The sequence below is a fragment of the Saccopteryx leptura genome, chromosome 8, assembly GCF_036850995.1.
Source record: "Saccopteryx leptura isolate mSacLep1 chromosome 8, mSacLep1_pri_phased_curated, whole genome shotgun sequence".
NCBI classification, from domain to species: Eukaryota; Metazoa; Chordata; class Mammalia; order Chiroptera; family Emballonuridae; genus Saccopteryx; species Saccopteryx leptura.
This window is the reverse complement of record NC_089510.1, coordinates 73,891,763-73,914,034: the sequence shown is the minus strand read 5'-3', so window position 1 is coordinate 73,914,034 and position 22,272 is coordinate 73,891,763.

The following is a 22,272-nucleotide window of genomic DNA, read 5'->3' as shown; positions in this document are numbered from 1 at the left end:
AAAATGTAAGCATGGAAATGTAAAGAAAATAATAAAACATATTTAAATAATAGTTCAAGACAATAGTAGATGAAATATTGCAAGGTAGAAAGATTCATTGCTCACAATGTATACCAGAAAACTCTACCAGAAGCTGTAGGGTCCTTCCATTCATTTTTCCTGTGCCTTGATATTATCAGCTCTAAAAGTTTCTGAGTTCAAAGCCCATATTTCTCCCATGACACCCATGTGCCTCCTTTTGCATTCTTCTTTATTTGATTATCCTCCATTTTTCTCTAGCAGGTAAGGTGAAGTAACAGAACTATGTCAACTGTGTACTGAGAATTCAGCAGAAACAAGAAATGATCCAGTTTAGGGTATGAAAAAAGATGACACAAGATTCTGAGAATTGCAGCAACAAATGAGAAAAAAGCATGTGACCGAAATCACTCTGTATTAATTTTTTTATACTTTATTTAAATTTCTTTTGAAAAGGTTTTCACCAGCCTGACCAGGCAGTGGCGCAGTGGATAGAGAGTTGGACTGGGATGTGGAGGACCCAGGTTTGAGACCCCGAGGTTGCCAGCTTGAGCGTGGGCTCATCTGGTTTGAGCAAAGCTCACCAGCTTGGACCCAAGGTCGCTGGCTTGAGAAAGGGGTTACTCGGTCTGCTGAAGGCCCACGGTCAAGGCACATATGAGAAAGCAATCAATGAACAGCTAAGGTGTTGCAACAAAAAACTGATGATTGATGTCTGTCTGTCTCCCTATCTATCCATCTCCCTGACTCTCTCTCTGTCTCTGTAAAAAAAAAAAAAAAAAAAGGTTTTCACCATTGTTTAAAATGCTTTGTTTTCTCTTTATTGTTTTTTAACAGATAATTTAAAAATTCAGTTTAATCATGGGCCACATGACTTTCATTAAGAGAGCCAAAATTAGAAAAAGTCACATAGCTCTAGACCCATTTTAAAAAATTATTTACAGCCTGACCAGGCAGTGGCGCAGTGGATAGAGCATCGGAATGGGATGCGGAGGACTCAGGTACAGGACCCTGAGGTCCCCGACTTGAGCGTGGGCTCATCTGGTTTGAGCAAAGCTCGCCAGCTTGGACCCAGGGCCGCTGGCTCGAGCAAGAGGTTACTCTGTCTGCTGAAGACCCACGGTCAAGGCACATATGAGAAACCAATTAATGAACAACTAAGGTGTCGCAACAAAGGACTGGTGATTGATGCTTCTCATCTCTCTCCATTCCCGTCTGTCTCTGACTCTCTCTGACTCTGTAAAAGGAATATAATAATAATAATATTAATAAAAAATTATTTACAATTATGTTCACTGTAATCTTGTCAGTAATGGATTTTCACACCCATATGGATTTTCACACCATATGAGAAGTTCTATTTTTACATTTAACCACTGAAGAGAAAGCATACTTGGCAGAAATATCTTCAGAAATAAACTTGGAAATGTACTGATCATTACTCAGATAAGAACATCTACCTTTTAAGGCAGATAAATGTAGAAACCCATCTGCCCCAATTCCCGGGCCGTCTCTGAGCAACCTTAATTGATCTGTGATGTCACTAAACAATACATTCTGTCACTATATCTTCATCGTAGGAGCAATATATGTATATTTCAGTGCCCAGGATATATGCATTAGGTGCTAAATAAATATTTTTCAACAAATATTTGTCAACTAAAATGAAAATATCTTTGCCTCTGGAAGAGGGAAGGGTGGAATAGTGAGAGGAAGAAAGAAGGTAGCAAATGAACTTTTATAATTTCTCCTTTTTTCTAAGCTCCTGTAGCAGCTATTAGATATTCATTTATTTGATGAGTACTATGTGTTCAGAGGGGAATAAAAGGTGATAAGAGAGACATTATCTTTACCTGCAGCATATTAGGGAGTGGGGAGACAGTCAATAAAAAACAACAAAGATTAAAAAGAAAAATTCTTTACAGAAAAAGCGAAGGCTTCTATGGGACCATGTAACAAACAGACATAACCTAACATGGAGAGTTTGGGAAGGCATGTATAGAAAGTGATATTTTAGCTAACAAAAGAATAGGAATTAGACCTCAAAATTTGGTAGTAAGGCTTAAAAAGTATTTTTAACAATCTAAATAACTTTGAACTTTTCAAAGCTGTTTAAGTATATATCCTTAGTCTAAAGAAAATAGAAATTGAAAATATTGAACTCTTCCAAGTAAATTTGTTTTTATAGTGTGTTGGTCAAATAAGTTTGTAAATATGATATATATGTTTTCTCACTTATAGTTTGCATTGGGTGTGAGGACAGGCTGTAAGCAGGCAGGGTCGTTATATCCTAAGGCTTAGTTTTAAGACTAAGCCTTTCCCACCCTAAGTGACTTTGTATCAGAGACTTCCTTGTTTGTATATTGGATTAAAGGTTTTGATTTCTGCAGTATAAAGCAGGGCAGATCAGGAGCTTGCTCTCTCTTGGTTCTTGAGATTAGCATTAGAGAGGAGAGCAGAGAAAGGCCACATGGAGGAGGCCAGGAGAAGCAGCCAAGATGGTGGACTGCTGAGTGAGAAGCCAGTTTGTGCAGAGTTTGTGCAGGGAGAAGGAAGGAGATGGGGAACAGAGGTGAATAAGTCTGGTGAGCTACAAACCTTTGATTCTAGAAAACTCAGATAAGTGAGTAGTAGCATTGTGAGCACTGAATGAGTGGGTTTTGGAGCCCAATGTGTGTTTTTACTTGCACACCGGGTGCAAGCTAGGATTAAAGCTGATGGCCCACCAGTTCTTGGCTCCATTGTTTCATTACCATCTGTTCGAATCTAATGCGAACCTGCATGGGCAGGCGGCTGTGATGGTGCCCGTGGCTGTGATGGTGCCCGTGGCTACTGGCTTTACAGGTAGAACCTTTGAGTCTAGGAAACTTGGTTAAGTCAGAGGCTTTGGGAGCCCTGAATGGAAAGGGAAGTGTTTTCTATTGTGTGTATTTCTTACCCGCTGGGTGCAAGCTGGGATTAAAGGTAATGGCGCAGCAGTTCTTGGCTCCGTTGTTTCATTATCATCTGTCCGAATCATATGCAAACCTGCATGGGTCAGGCGGCTGTGATAGTGGCCGTGGCTACTGGCTCTACATAGTGGTACAGCAATTCTGAAACTTTTTTGTGTAGTGTCAAACAGAATAAGTAAACATATTGATGTTAGAAACTATTATTTTCACTGCAGAAGGGAGCTTCAAATCAATAAGGATAGTAAAAAAGGAACCCTATGAAGTTCAGATAACAATGCGAAATCAATATAAATATTGGTGTGTTACGAGATTGGTGAATGTGTATATTCCTGTATTTGCTGTAATGAAGAAATGAAATCCATTAGCAAGAAATACAACTAACACAAGTCTCTATTTCTAAATACCTTTCTGCACTAAAAGGATCCTAAGCACCTTTAGAAAATAAAGAAGTGCTCAGAAACATGGGGACATGATCAAGGTACCAGGAGCCACTTTAAAGGAGCCTCCACTGTCCACATCTGGAGTAATTTAAGTGGCAAATAAATACAATAACCTATTTAATAATATGAGAATCCATGAGTCTATATTGATGATTATATATTATAGATCAGGAGTTGGAAACCTATGGCTCATGAGCCAGATGTGGCTCTTTTGATGGTTGTATCTGCTCACAGACAAATCTTTAATAAAAAGAATAATAACATTAAAAATATAAAACATTCTCATGTATTACAATCCATTCATTTCTTACCACTCATGTTCATGGTTGTAGGTGGCTGGAGTCAATCACAGCTGTCCTCCAGGACAACACCAAATTTTTATCGGATAATGAGTAACATACGTGGTTGTTGTATGGCTCTCACGGAATTGCATTTTAAAATATGTGGCGTTCATGGCTCTCTCAGCCAAAAAGTTTCTTGACCCCTGTTATAGATAGATAATAAGGAAAAGTTGTTCTTTACAATCAACTACCAGTTAATAATGTTGTCAAGTACTGTACTTTAATCTGTGGGTTACATAGAGACACCAAGGCAGGTTACAGAAGAAATTTGGAGAAATTTATTAATTAACCAGCAAGCTACATGGGGCACAGTCCCAAATCATGTAGGGCCTCATACAATTCTGAGCCTGCTTTTTATACAAAATGAAGTACTGGCTGGGTGCATAAGGAGGCGCTTGTGGTCCCTTTGTCCAGAGGTATCAGTCATTCTTATGACTTTAGAATGGGAGGGTGAATCAGAGTGTAGGAATTCTTAATTAAGGTACATAAACATTGTTTTCTAAGGTTTTCAGATAAATTCTATCTTCTTTGCTCTGTGTGGCAAGTGGCCCCAGGCACCCTTTCAGAGAATTCTAGGAATTAGCTGAACTATGACTAGGTGACCCAGTTGTCCTTGTAAGCCAGGAAGCTCCTGCATTTTTCTCTTTCCATTCTAGGAGAAGGTAAGAAGCCTGACTTTTCCTCTTGAAAACGGCATTTCTAATACTGTTTTACAATTCCTTGGCACCTTATCACAATAAATGTAGGGAATCACCCGTCTAACCTTCACCTGAATTGGGAAACTTTAGTTAAAAGCCCTGAGTGAATGTCTCTTGGATGCAAACACTAAGAAGCCCTGTGAATGAATGACCTTTGTGCAGACACAAAGGAATGCATGTGAATGGACTTTAGAAAATTAGCCTAGAGGTTCTAGATTGCCCCTTCCTTTGTGCTTATTCATTAACAAAAGAGAAAGAAAGTACTGACCCAAATTAGCCCTTTCTCCTTGTTAGCAAAATGGCCATTAGTCATTCTTTTTCCTTATCACCTGGCCTCCCTCTCTTGTCATCCCATTACTGTATCTCTGTCCTGCTTCTTCTCATCAATAAAAGCTAAGAGAGCCTGATCAGGCAGTGGCGCAGTGGATAGAGTGTCAGACTGGGATGTGGAGGACCCAGGTTCGAGACCCCGAGGTCACCAGCTTAAGCGCAGGCTTATCTGGTGTGAGCAAAAAGCTCACCAGCTTGGATCCAACATCGCTGGCTTGAGCGAGGGGTTACTCAGTCTGCTGTAGCCCCACAGTCAAAGCACATATGAGAAAGCAATCAATGAACAACTAAGGTGTTGCAACAAAAAACTGATAATTGATGCTTCTCATCTCTCTTTGTTCCTGTCTGTCTGTCCCTATCTATCCCTCTCTCTGACTCTCACTCTGTCTCTGAAAAAAATTAAAAAATTAAAAATTAAAAAAAAAAAACTAAGGGAGAAGGAAATTTAGGACGTCTTCTTTGCCTCCCTTGGTAGACCTCCCCCTCTTCCTCTTGACATCAGTTTGTGTCTTGAGTAGGTTTCTTCCACACGACACTGGTAGTTCCCAGCAGGCTGGAGGACTACAAATAAATACAGGAGAAACAGTGGAGTTAGAAAAATACCATTCTACATTTATAATATATGTGAAAACTTGATTCTTGTAAAGTCAATCACTGGCTGCTATAGAGCATAGAGCCCTTGAAGACAAGGGTTACTGAAAGAAGTTAGAACCAGCATAGATTCTTGCAGCTGGCAGAGGCTATATATAAAAAATACATATTGTATTTACATTTGGCTACATATCCATAAATATAAAAATATGTATTTGTAGAATTTAAACTTCTCTGTCAAAAGAAAAGCCTTTGAAAGAGCACCCATATTTTCCCTTTATTCACTGACAGAGAAGGAATATGCCTCCCTTCACCTTCCATGCTTCAGTGCAAACTCATTGCCGAGTACCCAGCATGCTTATTCACTCTATTACACAATATAGGTACAGAGCCCAGGGTTTCTGAGCTTTTCAAGGACTGACACAAACACTGAAGATATAAAAAATATATATGCATCAGTCTAAAAATAGAAAAAGGAGCAAATTCTGAAACTAAAAAATTTAATTAAGTATTATAACATGTCAAATTCATTCTTAGAATTACAAACATTATCTTTATATTTAAAGGCAATTTTTAGGTTAGACTTCATTAATAATTCCCCAGCATACATAATTACTGTGAAGAAATGCAAACTGATCTTATTTAGATGAATTGCTTAAAATTCTGTCTTCTACCACTTCCTATAGAGTTTTACTTTCATGTAATGATGCTATCCATTAAGACAAGTAAGGTAACATGGATGAGTAAACATTTCATTTGTCACAATTAAGTCAGTAGAGAATGCAGCATGGTTATTAGCTAAGAAAGTCCCAATTTAAGCTCTACATAATATCCCAAATTCTTACCCTCTTCTTTGCTGCATAAACCCTTTCCACAGATCTTCCTTCCAGATTACGGGGAGGGGAAAGTGGATCACATGTGGTTCCACTTCTAATTATTAATTTTGCTATTCTCATAGGGGCATTTCTTATTATAAGAACATTATCATGCTATAGGATTTAGTGATCAGGGTAGTCAGAGGGGTGATTGTATAGCTTCTTCTTAATTAGACCCTCTCTTCCACTTGGCCAACATCTGTTTTCTTGGTTCACTCTTCTTGTGATGGCAAAAACTTTACAGGTTTCAATTTCCTTCTTATCTTGTGTGCTGTTAGCAGGTATTTCCAAGCTGTACACTTTTCCTTCGATTTACTAATAATGCATTTTTATTTTACCTATCAAGCCTTGATACTCTTCAATGTAACAAATCCTCTTTTTGATCAATTTTTCCATTTAACAGTAGTCAAATGGCCCTGGCCGGTTGGCTCAGTGGTAGAGCATTGGCCTGGCGTGCAGAAGTCCTGGGTTCGATTCCCGGCCAGAGCACACAGTAGAGGTGCCCATCTGCTTCTCCACCCCTCCCCCTCTCCTTCCTCTCTGTCTCTCTCTTCCCCTCCCGCAGCCAAGGCTCCATTGGAGCAAAAGATGGCCCGGGCACTGGGGATGGCTCCTTGGCCTCTGCCCCAGGCGCTAGAGTGGCTCTGGTCGCGACAGAGCGACGCCCCGGATGGGCAGAGCATTGCCCCCTGGTGGGTGTGCTGGGTGGATCCCGGCTGGGCGCATGCGGGAGTCTGTCTGACTGCCTCCCCGTTTCTAGCTTCAGAAAAATCCAAAAACAAAACAAAACAAAACAAAAAAACAGTAGTCAAATAATTTCAAAACCAGAAATTGTGATTTTTTAAAAATCTTATTGGTAAAGTAATATTTAATATAGTATATAATTGTCTGCTGATATTTTGATATGCTGCAGACAAGTATGGGCTTCTAAATAAGAGTGCCTAGAGCCTATGAAGATCTTTAAATGGCCCTGAAGCTATGGAGTGAGCTAAAGAGTTCATATGGTTATTCAAAAATTTGTTCAAAGCCCATTACATTACAGAAACTCTATTAGATATTATAGGCATACAAATAACTACAAAGTACAGCAGGTCTTCAAATAATATCATTTTATTCAACATTGTTTTGCTATAACATTGATGAGATGCTGTAGTAACTTAACTCTGTTTATATCAATTAGCTTATGGAAAAATTGGTTTCATTACATGTTGCTTCACTTAAAGTTGCAGAACGTATCAACAACATTAAGTGAAGACTTACTATATAACAATTTTTCTTAGAGGGTAACAATATATATATTTGGAGAGTATGAAAGTGACAGACTAATTCTTCACTCATCTTTGTTCTTATTCTTTAGCATATTACTAAGCTACTGTGAGAGTTTGTCTACAGTTAAATGGACCATGGGCCTGTTTTGTGTAGTGAAATGCAGGCAGAAGTGATGCACACCACTGTCCTTGGTCACTAAAACCTCATGTGAATATCCTCACTCTTTTTTTTCCTTAAATTGTTGACTGGATGTGAAGGATCCAGTGCAGGCTTCTGAAGCTCTAGGGGACAGAGGTTACACTAAATGAAGTAAGCCTGAGTCCCTAAATGCATGCAGCAGAGTCTCCAACCCTCATACTGATGTATTGTACAATGAGCAGAAATTAAATTTTGGTTCTTTAAGTCTTCCAAAACTGAATCAAGAAGAAACAGAATATCTAAGCTGATGGATTCCAACCAACATAATTAAAGCAGTCATCAAAAACTTCCAACAAACAAAAGTCCTGGACTGGATGGCTTCACAAGTGAAAACCTTCAAAGAAGAACTAACACCTGTCTTTCTCAAACCATTCTAAAAATTCAAAAAGTAGAAAGCTTATTTTATAAATCCAGTATTATTCTAATTTTAAGACCAGACAAAAATATTACAAAGAAAAGAAATTATAGGCCAATAACCCTGATGAACATAAATGCAAAAATCTTCAACAAAATATTAGGAAACCCAATTCAGCAATACATTAAAAAGATCATACACTATAATCAGGTGGGCTTTATTCTGGGAATACAAGATTGGTATAATACATGCAAATCAACCACATAAACAAAATGAAGGATAAAACTCACATGATTATATCAATAGATGCAGAAAAAGCATTTGATAAAATCTAGAACCCTTTTATGATACAAAGTCTCAGCAAAGAGGGAATAGAGGGAACATACCTCAACATAATAAAGTTTATATATGATAAACCCACAGGTAATATCCTACTTAATGGGGAAAAACTAAAAACATTTCCCTTAAAATTAGAAACAAGATAGGCATGTCCACTTTCACCATACTACTAGAAGTTCTAGCCACAGAAATTACACAAGAAGAAGAAATAAAAGACATCCTAATTAGAAAGGAGAAGTAAAACTGTCATTATTTGCAGATGACATGACACAGTATATAGCAAACCCTACAGATTCCACAGGAAAACTATCAAATTCAGTAAAGTAGCAGGATACAAAATTAGTATTCAGAAACTGAATGCATTTTCATACACCAATAATGAATTATCAGAAAGGAAAACTAAGAAAACAATCCCATTTATAATTGCCTCAGAAAAAAAAATAGTATCCAGCATAAATTTAACCAACATAAAAATCTTGTACTTGAAAAATTACAAGACACTGAAGAAAAGAACTGAAGATACAAATAAGAAGCACGTGCAATGTTCATGGATAGGAAGAATTACCAGTAACATCATTAAAATGTCTATACTATCAATGGAATCTATAGATTCAACACAATCCCTAGCAAAATTCCAATGGTGTTTTCCACAGAACTAAAAGAAATAATCTAAAAATTTACATGGAACCACAAAAGACCATGAATAGCCACAACAATCTTGAAAAGAAAGAAAAAAGTTGGGGTATCACACTATCTGAAATCAAACTGTACTACCAAGCCATAGTAACCAAAACAGTTTGGTAGTGGTATAAAAACGGACATGCAGATCAATGGAACAGAATAGAAAGCCCAGAAATAAAATCATACCTATATGGTCAATTAACATTTGACAAAGAAGGAAAGAATATATTTAAAGACAGTCTATTCAATAAATGGCATTGAGAAAACTGGAAATATACATGCAAAAATAAATAAATAAAACTAGACTACCTTATTATGCCATATATAAGAATAAACTGTAAATGGAATAAAGACCTAAATGTAAGACTTCAAACTGTAAAATGCCTAGAAGAAAATATAAGCCATAAAATGTTTGACATTTTCCCTACCAATATGTTTTTCTGATATATCTCCTCAGGCAAGGGAAATAAAAAAAATAAACAAATGAGACTACATCAAACTGAAAAGATTTTGCACAGCAAAGGAAACTATCAACAAAATAAAAAGACAACTACCTAAAAGAAGATGTTATTCACCAGTAATCTATCTGATAAGGGGTCAACGTCCAAAATTTATAAAAAACTCATAAAACTCAACGCCAAAAAAAAAAAATCCAATTTAAAAAATAAGCAAAGAACATGAATAGACACTTCTCCAAAGAGGACATACAGATGGCCAATAGGCATATGAAAAGGTGCTCAACATCATTAATCACCAGAGAAATGCAAATTAAAACCACAATGAGATATCACCTTAATCCTGTCAGAATGACACCATCAATCAATCAACAATCAACAAGTATTGGTGAGGATTTGGTTAAAAGGGAACTCTTGTGTACTGTTGATGGGATTGCAGGTTAGTGCAGCAACTATGAAAACCAGTATGGTGATTCCTCAAAAAATTAAAAATTATGACCCAGTAATTCCACTTCTGGGTATATATCTGAAGAAACTGAAAGCCCTAGTTCAAAAGAATATATAGGGCAAAGTAGGTTTACAGTTGTGAGTATATGAAACAATTTATTCTTGTATTATTAAATATTAATCATTGTATTATTTTCCATATAGAAAATTGTAAACCTACTTTTGCCCAACCCTGTATGTGCCACTATGTATATTGTGGCATTATTTACAATAGCTAAAATATGAAAGTGACCCAAGTGCACATCAGTAGATGAGTAGATAAAGAAGTGATGGTACATATATACAATGAATATTACTTGGCTTTAAAAAAGGAAGAAATCTTACCATTTGTGATCACATGGAAGGCCCTAGAGGGTATTATACTAAAGTGAAATAAGTCAGTCAGAGAAAGACAAATAGATATGATTTCATTTATATGTGGAATCTAAAGAACAAAATAAACATATGAAATAGAAACAGACTCATAGATACAGAGAACAGCCTGATGGCTGCGGAAGGGGAAGTGGGTTGAGGGGCTGGGAGAAAAAGGTGAAGGGATTAAGAAGTACAGATTGATAGTTACAAAATAGTCATGGGGATATAAATTACAGCATAGAGAATATAGTCAATAATATTGTAATACTACATATGGGGCCAGGTGGGTACTGTAAATATCAGGGGCATACTTTGTAAAGTATATGATTGTCTAACCACTGTGATTTACACCTAAAACTAATATAGAACAGTATTGAATATAAACTGTAAATGAAAAATAAATTTTTAAAAAATTTTTGGTTGTTGGTACCACTGAAATTAAAGGTAGTTTATTACAGCAGTTAGCATAGTCTGAATAACTTAAGAAGAGTAGATTTAATCACTTTTTTAAAATCTGCTGTATAAACAATACAGAAGCTCAAAGTACTAGAAATACTTTCAGTTTGGAGGGGTGAAATGAGGGACAGTCATTCTAATTGTGAACCATACAAAGCAATGGCTGAAAAATTGTCACAGTCCCCACCACTAATAAATCTTCCTCTTCTTATTTTCCCCTCTTATTTTTTTCTTGAATGTGTACCTTCCACTTTTTTTCCCTCTTTTTAACTTGTTTTACAAGTGTCTGAAAATCAGCCTCTTATAGTGTACACTTACTACCTCTTTAGTTTTATATTTTTATACTTATAATAATCGTTTTATCATAGAATATTATTCTGTTAATTACTATATCACTCTCATTCTCATTGATTCTCAACTTCTAAAGCAAGCCCACTAGGGCCCATAAACTTTGTTCACATATGCTGTTTGAGTTACTTTATTTATTTAAAAGACACAAATTTATTGAACATTAATCTCTACCACATACCAATCTAAGGAAGAGATAGCTTGTAAGAATTAGTTTAATGATTAAGAACATGCACTTATAGGTCACATTTATTGTTTGTTTAAATCCTTGCTCCACCACTTACTATGTGACCTTGGATACATTATTTAAGCGTTAACTGTCTTACCCTTAAAATTTGCAATAATGATACTGGTCTACTTCACAGAATTGGTACATGGCTTAAATGTAACAATATACATAAAACATTAAGTTTATAGTCAGAATTTAAAGAATAGCAGTTACCAATATCATTATCATCTCTGTAGTTACAGTTATTATTAACTGAATTTTTAAAAACCCTGCCCACAAGGTCACCATCAAGTAATGGTGCTATATTGGGTCATAAACAATAAAACATCATGACTCCTATGTCTTGACTAAATATATCTAAAACTTTAGTAGTTCTCTGTAATCGTATAATCTCAGAGCAAATCAATCAAATTAAAATAATTTGTTTTCAAAAACAGTTCAACTTAAGTCTGCAATTCTGCAATATTTTTGTATCTGTGGTCTATTGTATTCCTTTTAATTCTGCTGACAATGTGAATTTAACTGTAGAATTTCAGGGGGAGTGACATTTTTATTATGGTTTTTGTGTTTTTATAGGTAATAAATGTAATAGACACAGACAGATTAATATTAGTGTATTCTTAAGAGTGCTTAACTAAACGCATACCAATCACATTATATTTTGGCTAGGAATTTAAGAAAATATCTTTATTGACACTGAATGCTAATTTAAGGCTTACATTATGATGACAATTCTTAAAAGGTCTCCTTGCCATCAGTCTTTCAATCTATCCTTCACCAGGCCTTCTCAGTATCCTTTGGAAAGGCAGTTATGATCATGTGACTCTCCCTAGTTAATCATTCCCTTCTCAGTCACAGACTTTGTGTGGCATATAATGCCTTCTACTAGGTAATTTCACTCAACTTCTCAGTTTCATTTTCTTCCATATTTGCCTCATGACTCAACCAGATGGAACTACCTGCAGTTCCTAGAACATACGACACTTCTGCTCAAAATATTTCCCCTGCCTAGAGGGCCTTTTCTCCTTGTTTGCCAAACACCTAGGTGGATTGCAGACTTGAGCCTCATCCTCTTTCTGAATTCGTGCTGTATACTTCTACTCCTTTCTTCAGGTAGAATTATGCTCTGACTCACTTGTGTCCAATTATTACTGTAATAATCTGTTACACTCACTTCTGTTTGTGTCTGTCTTGTGTACTTCTAGACTGTTGGCTCTGTAAAGGTAAGGTAGGGATACCTCTTAAGAATGAGCCCTAGTAGATCCAGCCCAGATGACCCATGAACTGGGTCTGGAGTACACTCATTACTTTTCATGCTCACTATGAAAGAGTGAAGAGAAAAGAATCAGTGATTAAGGGTATAGCTTTGGAATTAGACTTGGGTTCCAGATCTGACACTTGATAATTGAGAGGCCTTCATTAAATTTGTGCTCTGCAGTAATAAGAGTGAATAATCTATAACCACACATAACAATATGAAAGAATTCACAAATATATTGTTAAGTGAAATAAGCCAGACACTTAACAATATATTTGTGAATTCTTTCATATTGTACTGTACTGTGTGTGTATCCATATGCATTTGTTTATATCCACTGGTAGGGTTTAGCCGGTTTGCATCAGTTCAGCAGAACTGATAACCTAATTTTTTGTTGAGTTCGGCAAACCAGTTGTTAAAATGGCAGTTGTAATTAGGGTTTTCTCTAAAGTGGGTGCCTGGGCAGCCTCCCAATGTGGAAATCACAAATTTACATTCCTTACTCCTTTTTAACGTTCATCTGTGCAAAGCGTAGTCTAAGCATCTGTAGTTCATTCCGTCCATAGATGAAAAAAATTGCAATTCAGGATGCCAATCAAGAAGCGATATGGAAATATTTTAAAAAACAGTTACATTGTTTTTTGTCAGGTATTACTTAATATATATTTTAAAACTTTTATAATCTGGTTTTGTGTACCTCTTATTTTCTTATTTAAATATTAAATGCATGAAATAATAAACTACCTTTTGATATATTGTTCTTTTATACTTAAAATGATCATTAGGGCAGAGAACCAGTTGTTAAATTATTTGAATTCCACCACATTTTATGTTCACTTCAAAACAGGCAAAATTAATCATTGTTTTTAGAATGTAAGTATGAGTGGTTACCCTTTGTGTATCTATCTGGCTATATAATTCTCAGGGCTAAGTATAAAATGAAAATTCAGGGGCTCTTGTTTATAATGTAGTCCTTTAAATACTTCCCACACATATAGGGCTCTATAACTTTTACTCTCCCACCTCTACTTTGGGATTTATTAATTTTATCTTTAGCATCAGAAATTAGAGTTACACTGATAGTAACCTGAAAGAAACCTGTAATTATGAAAAAACCGATTCTTAAAACATGAAAGAATTTATAGAATCTAATTAGTGCTCAATAAATGGAAAAATCACATTTTATTTGAAACAGTCGAGTATAAAGCAATCTATCCAGAAATATATGAAATGCATGCAGCCCTTCGATTTTCTGCTATTACACAGCATATTATTATACAGGTTTGGACAGTCTTGTCATTCTTGTACCACACATCTAAAACAAGTAGAAACTTCAAGAATTGGAATCCTGTGTGTGCAAGTTAGCAAGAAATATAGCCATGTCTCCAGCATAAAACGTGTTATTAACCAATGATTTCCAGAGAACAGGTTTTGTGAGGCAGAAGGTGGGTGACCATCATAGCATGGGCATGACTGAGGGTGAAAGGAGATGCTAAAAGGAGTAACAAGGACACGAATGACCTTCTTCTTTACATTTGTGCACAAGGCCTTTCTGGGTTTAAGCATACTGATATGCCACAAGCTCAAAGGGTAACTTAACTTTCAAGCCATAAACATAGACAGCTATTTGCATCTGAAAGAAACCTGTCACAGCAATTTGAGGTGTGACATATTTGCCTGAGACTGGTGTTCCCTCAGGCAAGTAAAAAGATGTTATGGTTGTGAAAATTAAAAAGACATCAGTGTCTTCTTGAAATGGCAGCTCTAGTTTGGTATCTTTTTGGGCAAGTTGGTTAAAACCTTCATATTCAGTCTCCAGTATTACTAAAATGTAAAGTGTCTTAATGATAGAAAATGTATATTCTTTTGTACTGTTCTTAAGGCTCTTAAGTAATAGAGCTCTTTCAGAAAAGACAGGTGTCTAGACAAGTAATATCTGTATTTTTTATCCTAACATAATAAAATATGTCCATTAAGTCCTATGGTTTAGAAATATTTCTTATAATATCCCATAGATACACTGCCCACCATCATAACTCAATGACATCTTTACCATTACCATTATAATTACCTATCCATCAAATGGTGCATAGTGTTAATATAATTGTTTCCTAAAGAAGATACTAGTCTACATGAAAAAGATACAGTCTACATGAACAAGATACAGACACACAGTATCATGTATTTTAAACAAACATTGAACAACCAAATTAATTTATGCTAATTGTTGCAAAAAAGCAATGTCATGATTCCTACCCCATCAACCTATGGAGGCAAGATACTAGAATTCTAACACATACTGTAATTCTGTAAAAAAGAACTAATCAGTGAAATGAAATACAGCATGTCTCAATTTTCAGGGTAGAGAGTATTTCTCTCCTTTAGTAAAAAAATTAAGACTCTAAAATACTCTCAATGCACATGTTTTTGCAATGCCAGATATATATTCATTAATTCAATTAATCTACAAAGTCTTTTGTCCATATAGTGAAAAACTCATACTATTTGTACTTTATAGTTAATGTTTAATTTATTAAAATCATGTATCTGATAAACAAAACTTTGGGATCAACTTTTTCCTGAGCATTTAAACACTAATTAAAGTTTGATAGTTTTCATACAAAGTTGCAATTACAATTTAGCTTAACATTTTTTGAGTATGTTAAATCCCTGAACACCAGACAAAACACATACTAATGTAATAATTATAAAATGTGTTACAAAGTATACCATTAAACTTATTTTAAAATATCAACACCCAGGGTTTAATTCATTTATTTATTTTATGTGTTTTCATACCTTCCTGCTGTATTTATTGTGATAATTTCCCTGAATTTGGGCCTGTTTTGACATTGTACCAGGTTTTCTATAGTCGCACCAGTACAGGCTTTCAATGGATTGTTTATTGTTTAAGTTAAGAAACTTGATTTCTTCTCTCAAAATGTTCCAACTCTAAACTTTCAAATTCCATACCTTTTATTCAATTTTTACTTTTTCAAAACTTAATAGCTTCCGAAAAGGTATCTTAACTTATTTTGTTGTAAAACTTTCAAACAGACAAAAGTGTAGTAAGTACAGCAATCCCTCATCTACCAGTCCTCTACCTTCAACACTGATCAATACTTTGTCTAATTTTTCATCTCTTCTCTCCCTCCTTTTCTTCAATGTTTTAAGCAAATTCAAAATATTATGTCTTTTCACCTGTAACTACTTCAGTGTGTAGTCTGAAAAGGGAGAAGAGATATATAATCTCAATGCTATTATCACAGCCAAAAAAAAGTAATAATTTTTTGCTATGATCAATTCCTAGCCCATATTCAAATTAATCATTATTTTATCTTAGTTCATTCAAATAATTGTCAAAACAAACCCATTTCCCATATTTTTTCGTCTTTCAAGTTATTTTTAAGTCTCTTTGAATCTAGAATAGCATCTTTTTAAATTTTCATTCCTCTGTCTTGAAGAACCTAATGAGTTGTCTTCTAGAATATCTGCTCCATGTATATGATTGATTGCTTTCTTGTGGTGTCATAAAATGACTGGTTCCTTTTCCTTGGGAATATCCTATTTATTAAAAATTGGTGTCATACAATGAAATACTACTCTGCTACAAAAAAAGAATTAAATCTTACCATGTGCAACAGCATGGATGGACCTGGAGATTATTATCCTCAGAAAAAGACAAATACCACATGATTTTACTTTATATGTGGAATCTAATGAACACACTAAACAAACAAACAAAATAGAAACACTCTTAAATACAGTAAGAAAACTGGTCATTGCCAGAGAGGAGGGGGTATTGGGACACTGGGTCAAAGAGCTGAAAAAACTAAGAAGCACAAATTTGTAGTTACAAAATAGTCACAGGGAAATAAGTAATGCATAGGAAATATAGTCAATGATATTGTGATAATTATGTGTGGTACCAGATGAGGTACTGAAAATATTGAGGGGAACACTTTGAAAAGTGTCTGACTGTCTAACCACTATGCTATACACCAAAACTAATACATAAAAAATATCAAAAGAAAAAATTGGTGCTAAAGGCTTGATTTGATACATATTCAATACTTGGGGAAGAGGTTTAAGAATACTGCGTAGGAGATGCTATCTTCTTAACATTGTGCCAAATCAGAAGGTACATTGGTTATCTCAATTTAAATGGTGCTGAGATTAACCAATGGATTAGGGGATTGACCAGGTTGATTCTTTTCATTTTAAAGTTCGCCATCAACATTTCACCTAATAGTTCTAGCATCTATTAATGAGTATTGCCTAAATAAGTTATTTTATTAGTGTTTGCAAAATGGTGATTCTATAATTCTCTGATCATTCTGTATTAATTAGCTAAAATTATCTAAATTCTTTTCTTTACAAGTTTATGTAGTTACACTGAAAAAAATTTATAAACATAGGAAAGATAAATGCTTAAGTCTTTCTTTTGAATTGCCAATATTTAAAGCAATGAGTTCATTTCCTAGCAACATTCGATAGTTTCCAATGAGCTTGGTATGTTTCTTTTCTATATTCCTCCTCCTCCTTCTCTTCTTACCAATAGAAACAGGGCTTTTTAAAAATGTTCATTATGATATAATCAATTGCAATGTTAACTTCAGTCAATAGGAATTTTCTTTGACATGATCCCATAAGTCTCTGATAAATTCTTTGTTTTCTGGCACACATTGCAGGTTCATCTTGAACACTTCCTGTGCCACAGATAGAGTCACCTACTTCCCCCAAGGAACTCTGATTCCTTATAGTAGAGGAATTTGAATACAGCAACTTAGGCATTCTGCAATCTTATTGCTCCTGGATTGTCACATTTCCATGCTTTTTCAGTGGACACGGTTTAGAAAGGTTTATTACTTATAAGAGGAGAAAAAAGTCATGAGTTCTGTCTAATTTCCAATGGAAATTTAAAGTCCCAGGATTTTAACTTAATATCATTGATTCTCCCTCAATTTTTCTCTCTCTCTCTCTAAAAATCTTGATTCTAATATTAATATACTTAGTTTTTCTTATATTATACACATATATGTATATATTCAAAATAACATTATGACATTATCACTAACAAAAAAAAATTTGACTATAAGCTAAGATTTCTTCACCCTTCAGAGTCTATAAATTTAAGGTCAGTGCAATAATTATTTTCTCTTGATGGTTATGTTACAAGATGTACTTTTAAATTTTTCCTGGCAAGATTTAATATAACTTATTGTCCTATCCTAAAATAATGACTTGTGTTGTTAGCATTATTAAATTTTTATATATATTGCTCTTATTGTTTTTATTAGTAGATCCATATATATGTTGTTTCTACCAGGAGGTAGAAACTGTATGAGCCTTAGTCATTAGTTCTCTTTGTTAGCTCATGGGTCTAATTATTATCTTGAACACACTATTAAGCCCCTCTCTTCTTGGGCATTGTGTGTGATCACTGATGCTAATTCACAGCTCAGTCTCCTTCCTGACTGGTTATAATGTATAACCACCAGTTCTGACAGCCCTTGGGGTGACTGCTACTTTCACCAGGATCATATTCATGGTTCCCTGTGTTTGGATGGAAATAAGTAGTTATCAATGCTTGATAAGCAGATGTACATTAAGTGGAAGTAACAACACACCCAAATATATAAGCATTCCCCTATTTTTAAAAATAAAAATTAAACATGCCCATTCACTCTTTTGTTACAGCTATGTTTAATATACTTTATTGTTATGAACCCATGGCTTTATACAGACTTAACGTATTCTAATTAACAAAAATTATTATCGAGAGTAATGGCGGGGTAGGAAGCGATACTGATAAATCTCCCCCAAAACTCAACAAGATCTTCAACCAGAAACAGAAAAACCTATACTTGGAGCCTCCAGATGCTTCGCAATACACCCAAAGGTATGGTCGAGTGAAAAATTGGCTAAATATATAACCAAACCCCGAAGGAAATAGGGAGTAAGAAATGCTCCGCTTTCCTCACTAACCTAAACAGGGTGGCTTTCTCTGGTAACTGTGAATATAGAAACTGAGGCGGGCAAAGGGGGTGAATAGATCCAGGCTGCGGCACAAACGGCCGAACCAGGCTGTGGCACAGATATCCAAGCCAAGGAAAAACTGATCCTGTGGCAACCCGGGCAATACAAGCTAACACTCGCGCCAAACCCAAACAAAGAAAGACAAGCGGGGCAGCCATTTTACCCTGGTCGGTGCGCAGTTAGTGGGCGAGAGATTTCTTCCTAGGCCCCGAGAGTGGGTGCCCGTGTTACCCCACGGAGAGGCAGGTTCAGAGGCCTTTCTGTGGGCCGAGGGCAGAGTCTCTGGGCAGCCCCAGCGCCCTGGGAAAGCCACGAACGGGAGGGAGTGAGAACTAATTCCAACGGTGGAGATTTTCCATGCTGGAGGGGCTTTCACTCAGAGGGAAACGCGGCCAGCCTCATATCCTGGTTTGCGCGCACAGATAGTGAATGAGAGATTCCTCCGAGTGCCTCAGCAGTGCACGCCCGTGTTATCTCACAGAGGGGCAGAGTCAGGGGCCTTTGTGTGGGCCAAAGCGGAATCTCGGGCCGCCCCAGCGCCTTGCAAAAGCCGCGCACGGGGACGGAGCGAGACTCAATTCCAACGCTGCAACTTTTCCCTGCGGTTGGGGGTTTCACTCAGAGCGTGAGACTGCTGGCTGGATATCCTGGTCTGCGCGCGCAGCCAGTGAGTGAGAGTTTCCTCCAAGCGCCCTGGAAGTGGGCGCCCGCCTTACCGGACAGAGTGGCAGACAGAGCCAGAGGTCTTTGAGTGGGCGGAAAGTCCGCCTGGTTATGCTAGCAGCTCTGACTGACTGAGCCTTACCCAGAGCCCTGTGCTGAGTGGAAATAGAGTGGGGAGTTTCCAGCTCTTTGAGCCTCTTACTATCCAGGCAGAGGCAGCAGCAACCCCATAGCTGGATTATCAGGCTACTAATTGAGGAAGGAAAGACTAGGAGAGAGGCTCCAGGAACACGGACTCTCTCACTGTCAGAGCCTATAAATGCTAATGAGCCTTGACTGCCAACGAGACTAAAGCACAATACATGACATTGCCATAGAGACTTATCAACTGCAAACCTCTACCTGAGCGTGCCAAAGGGGCAGAACCCGGGGTACAGAGTCACCAACCAGGAAGAGGGAGAGAAAAGAAAAAGCAAGAAGATAACCTCTCAAAATCAAGAATAATCTGCAGACTTTATAACCTATCCCATTTTATTATATTTGTTCGTTTGTTTCTCTTATCTTCATTCTTGATACTTTTTTTCCCTCCTCCCATTTGGCCGATTAACTCTCTGCTGGTCTTACTCTCTCCTCTCCTTGAACTACACTACCCATAAGTGTTACATCTCCCATTATCTTTTCTCTTCTCTTCCTTTCTCTCTATGAGGGTTGCACTCCAAAACCCTTAACTCTCTCTCTCTCCTTTCTTTTTTCTTCTTTTAGTGATTCCCTCTTTTTCTCTCTCTCTCTCTTTCTTTTCTCCCTCTATATTAGTTTCTTCCTTTCTCCTTTACATATCCTCTCATTCAAACCTCAATAACAAACAAATTATCTTATCTGGGAATCAAACTTATGTTTGTGGCATTTTGGGGGGTTTTTACTTCACCTTTTTAACTCACTAGCAGTGCTCCCATCCCTGGCTCTCCATTTTATCTAGTTCTTGTTCCACTAAATACAATAGTAATTTTTTAATTTGTCCCCCCATTTTTCCGTTTTCCTCTTATTCCTCTCATCATAACTCTTAGACAACCAACACCTAAAAGCAAATCATTTTATTCTTGACCCAAATTTTTTCCTTATTTGCTTTTTGTGGGTCCATACGCTTTTTTTTTTTTTTTTCGTTTTTCTTTTTTTTCTTTTTTCTTTTTTTTTTTTTTTTTGACCCTTTATTACTTTTCCCCAATTCAGGCCCTCCATCACAGGCATTATTTGTTATAATTCACAGTTCACCACAAGATTTTCTCAAGAAAGAGGGGAGAGTAGAGGAGAGGAAAAAAGGAGGGGGGGGAATAATTTCCTTTTTAAAAAATTTTTTATTTTATTTTATTTTTCTTTATTTCATTATTAATTTTTTTTAAAAAAAACAACTCTTCGATTTTTTATTTTTTTTACTATTTTTTAAAACTTTTTATTCTTTATTAAATCTCATTAATACTATCAACAAAACCACACTCAGATGCCATGAAGGAAGAGAAAATCGAATATCATGGAAACAAAAGAAAGAGAGGTAACACAGCTAGATGAGGAAAAATCTATGGAGAAAAAATTTAATATATTGGAAACCTTGGAGCTAAATGACAGAGAATTCAAGATAGAAATCCTAAAAATCCTCCGAGATATACAAGAAAACACAGAAAGGCAATTTAGGGAGCTCAGAAAACAACTCAATGAACACAAAAAATATATGTCCAAGGAAATTGAAACTATAAAAACAAATCAAACAGAAATGAAAAACTCAATTCACGAGCTGAAAAACGAAGTAACAAGCTTAGCTAATAGAACAGGTCAGATAGAAGAGAGGATTAGTGAAATAGAAGACAAGCAACTTGAGGCACAACAGAGAGAAGAAGAAAGAGACTCAAAAATTAAAAAAAATGAGATAGCCCTACAAGAATTGTCTGACTCCATCAAAAAGAATAACATAAGAATAATAGGTATATCAGAGGGAGAAGAGAGAGAAAATGGAATGGAGAACATACTCAAACAAATAATAGATGAGAACTTCCCAAGCCTGTGGAAAGAACTAAAGCCTCAAGTTCAAGAGGCAAACAGAACTCCGAGTTTTCTTAACCCCAACAAACCTACTCCAAGGCATATCATAATGAAATTGACACAAACCAACAGCAAAGAAAAAATTCTCAAGGCAGCCAGGGAAAAGAAGAATACAACATATAAAGGAAGGCCAATTAGATTATCATCAGATTTCTCAGCAGAAACTCTACAAGCTAGAAGAGAGTGGACCCCAATATTTAAAGTCCTGAAAGAGAGGAACTTTCAGCCATGAATATTATACCCATCAAAGCTATCCTTCAAATATGAAGGAGAAATAAAAACATTCACAGATACAGAAAAGATGAGGGAATTTATCATCAGAAAACCCCCACTCCAGGAATTACTAAAGGGGGTTCTCCAATCAGATACAAAGAACAAAAAAAAAACCAGAGCCACAAGTAAAAGCTCCAAGAAGAACACAATAAAACCAAATTTAAACTGTGACAACAACAAAAAGAAAGAGGGGGAGAAGATGGAGATTAACAGTAGCAAAGGACAATGGAGTGCAAAAGTACTCACAAAATAGTTCACTACAATGAACAGGGTAGGGACCCTTTTCATTACTCAAAGGTAACCACCATTGAAAAAACCACCACAGAAACACATGAGATAAAAAAGATAGCAACAGAGGAAAGATGTATGGAATACAACAAAATAAAAACAAAAGATAGAAAAACGAAAGAGGATCAAACAAGACACAAAACTAACAGAAAGCAAGATATAAAATGGCAATAGGGAACTCACAAGTATCAATAATTACACTAAATGTAAACGGATTAAACTCAC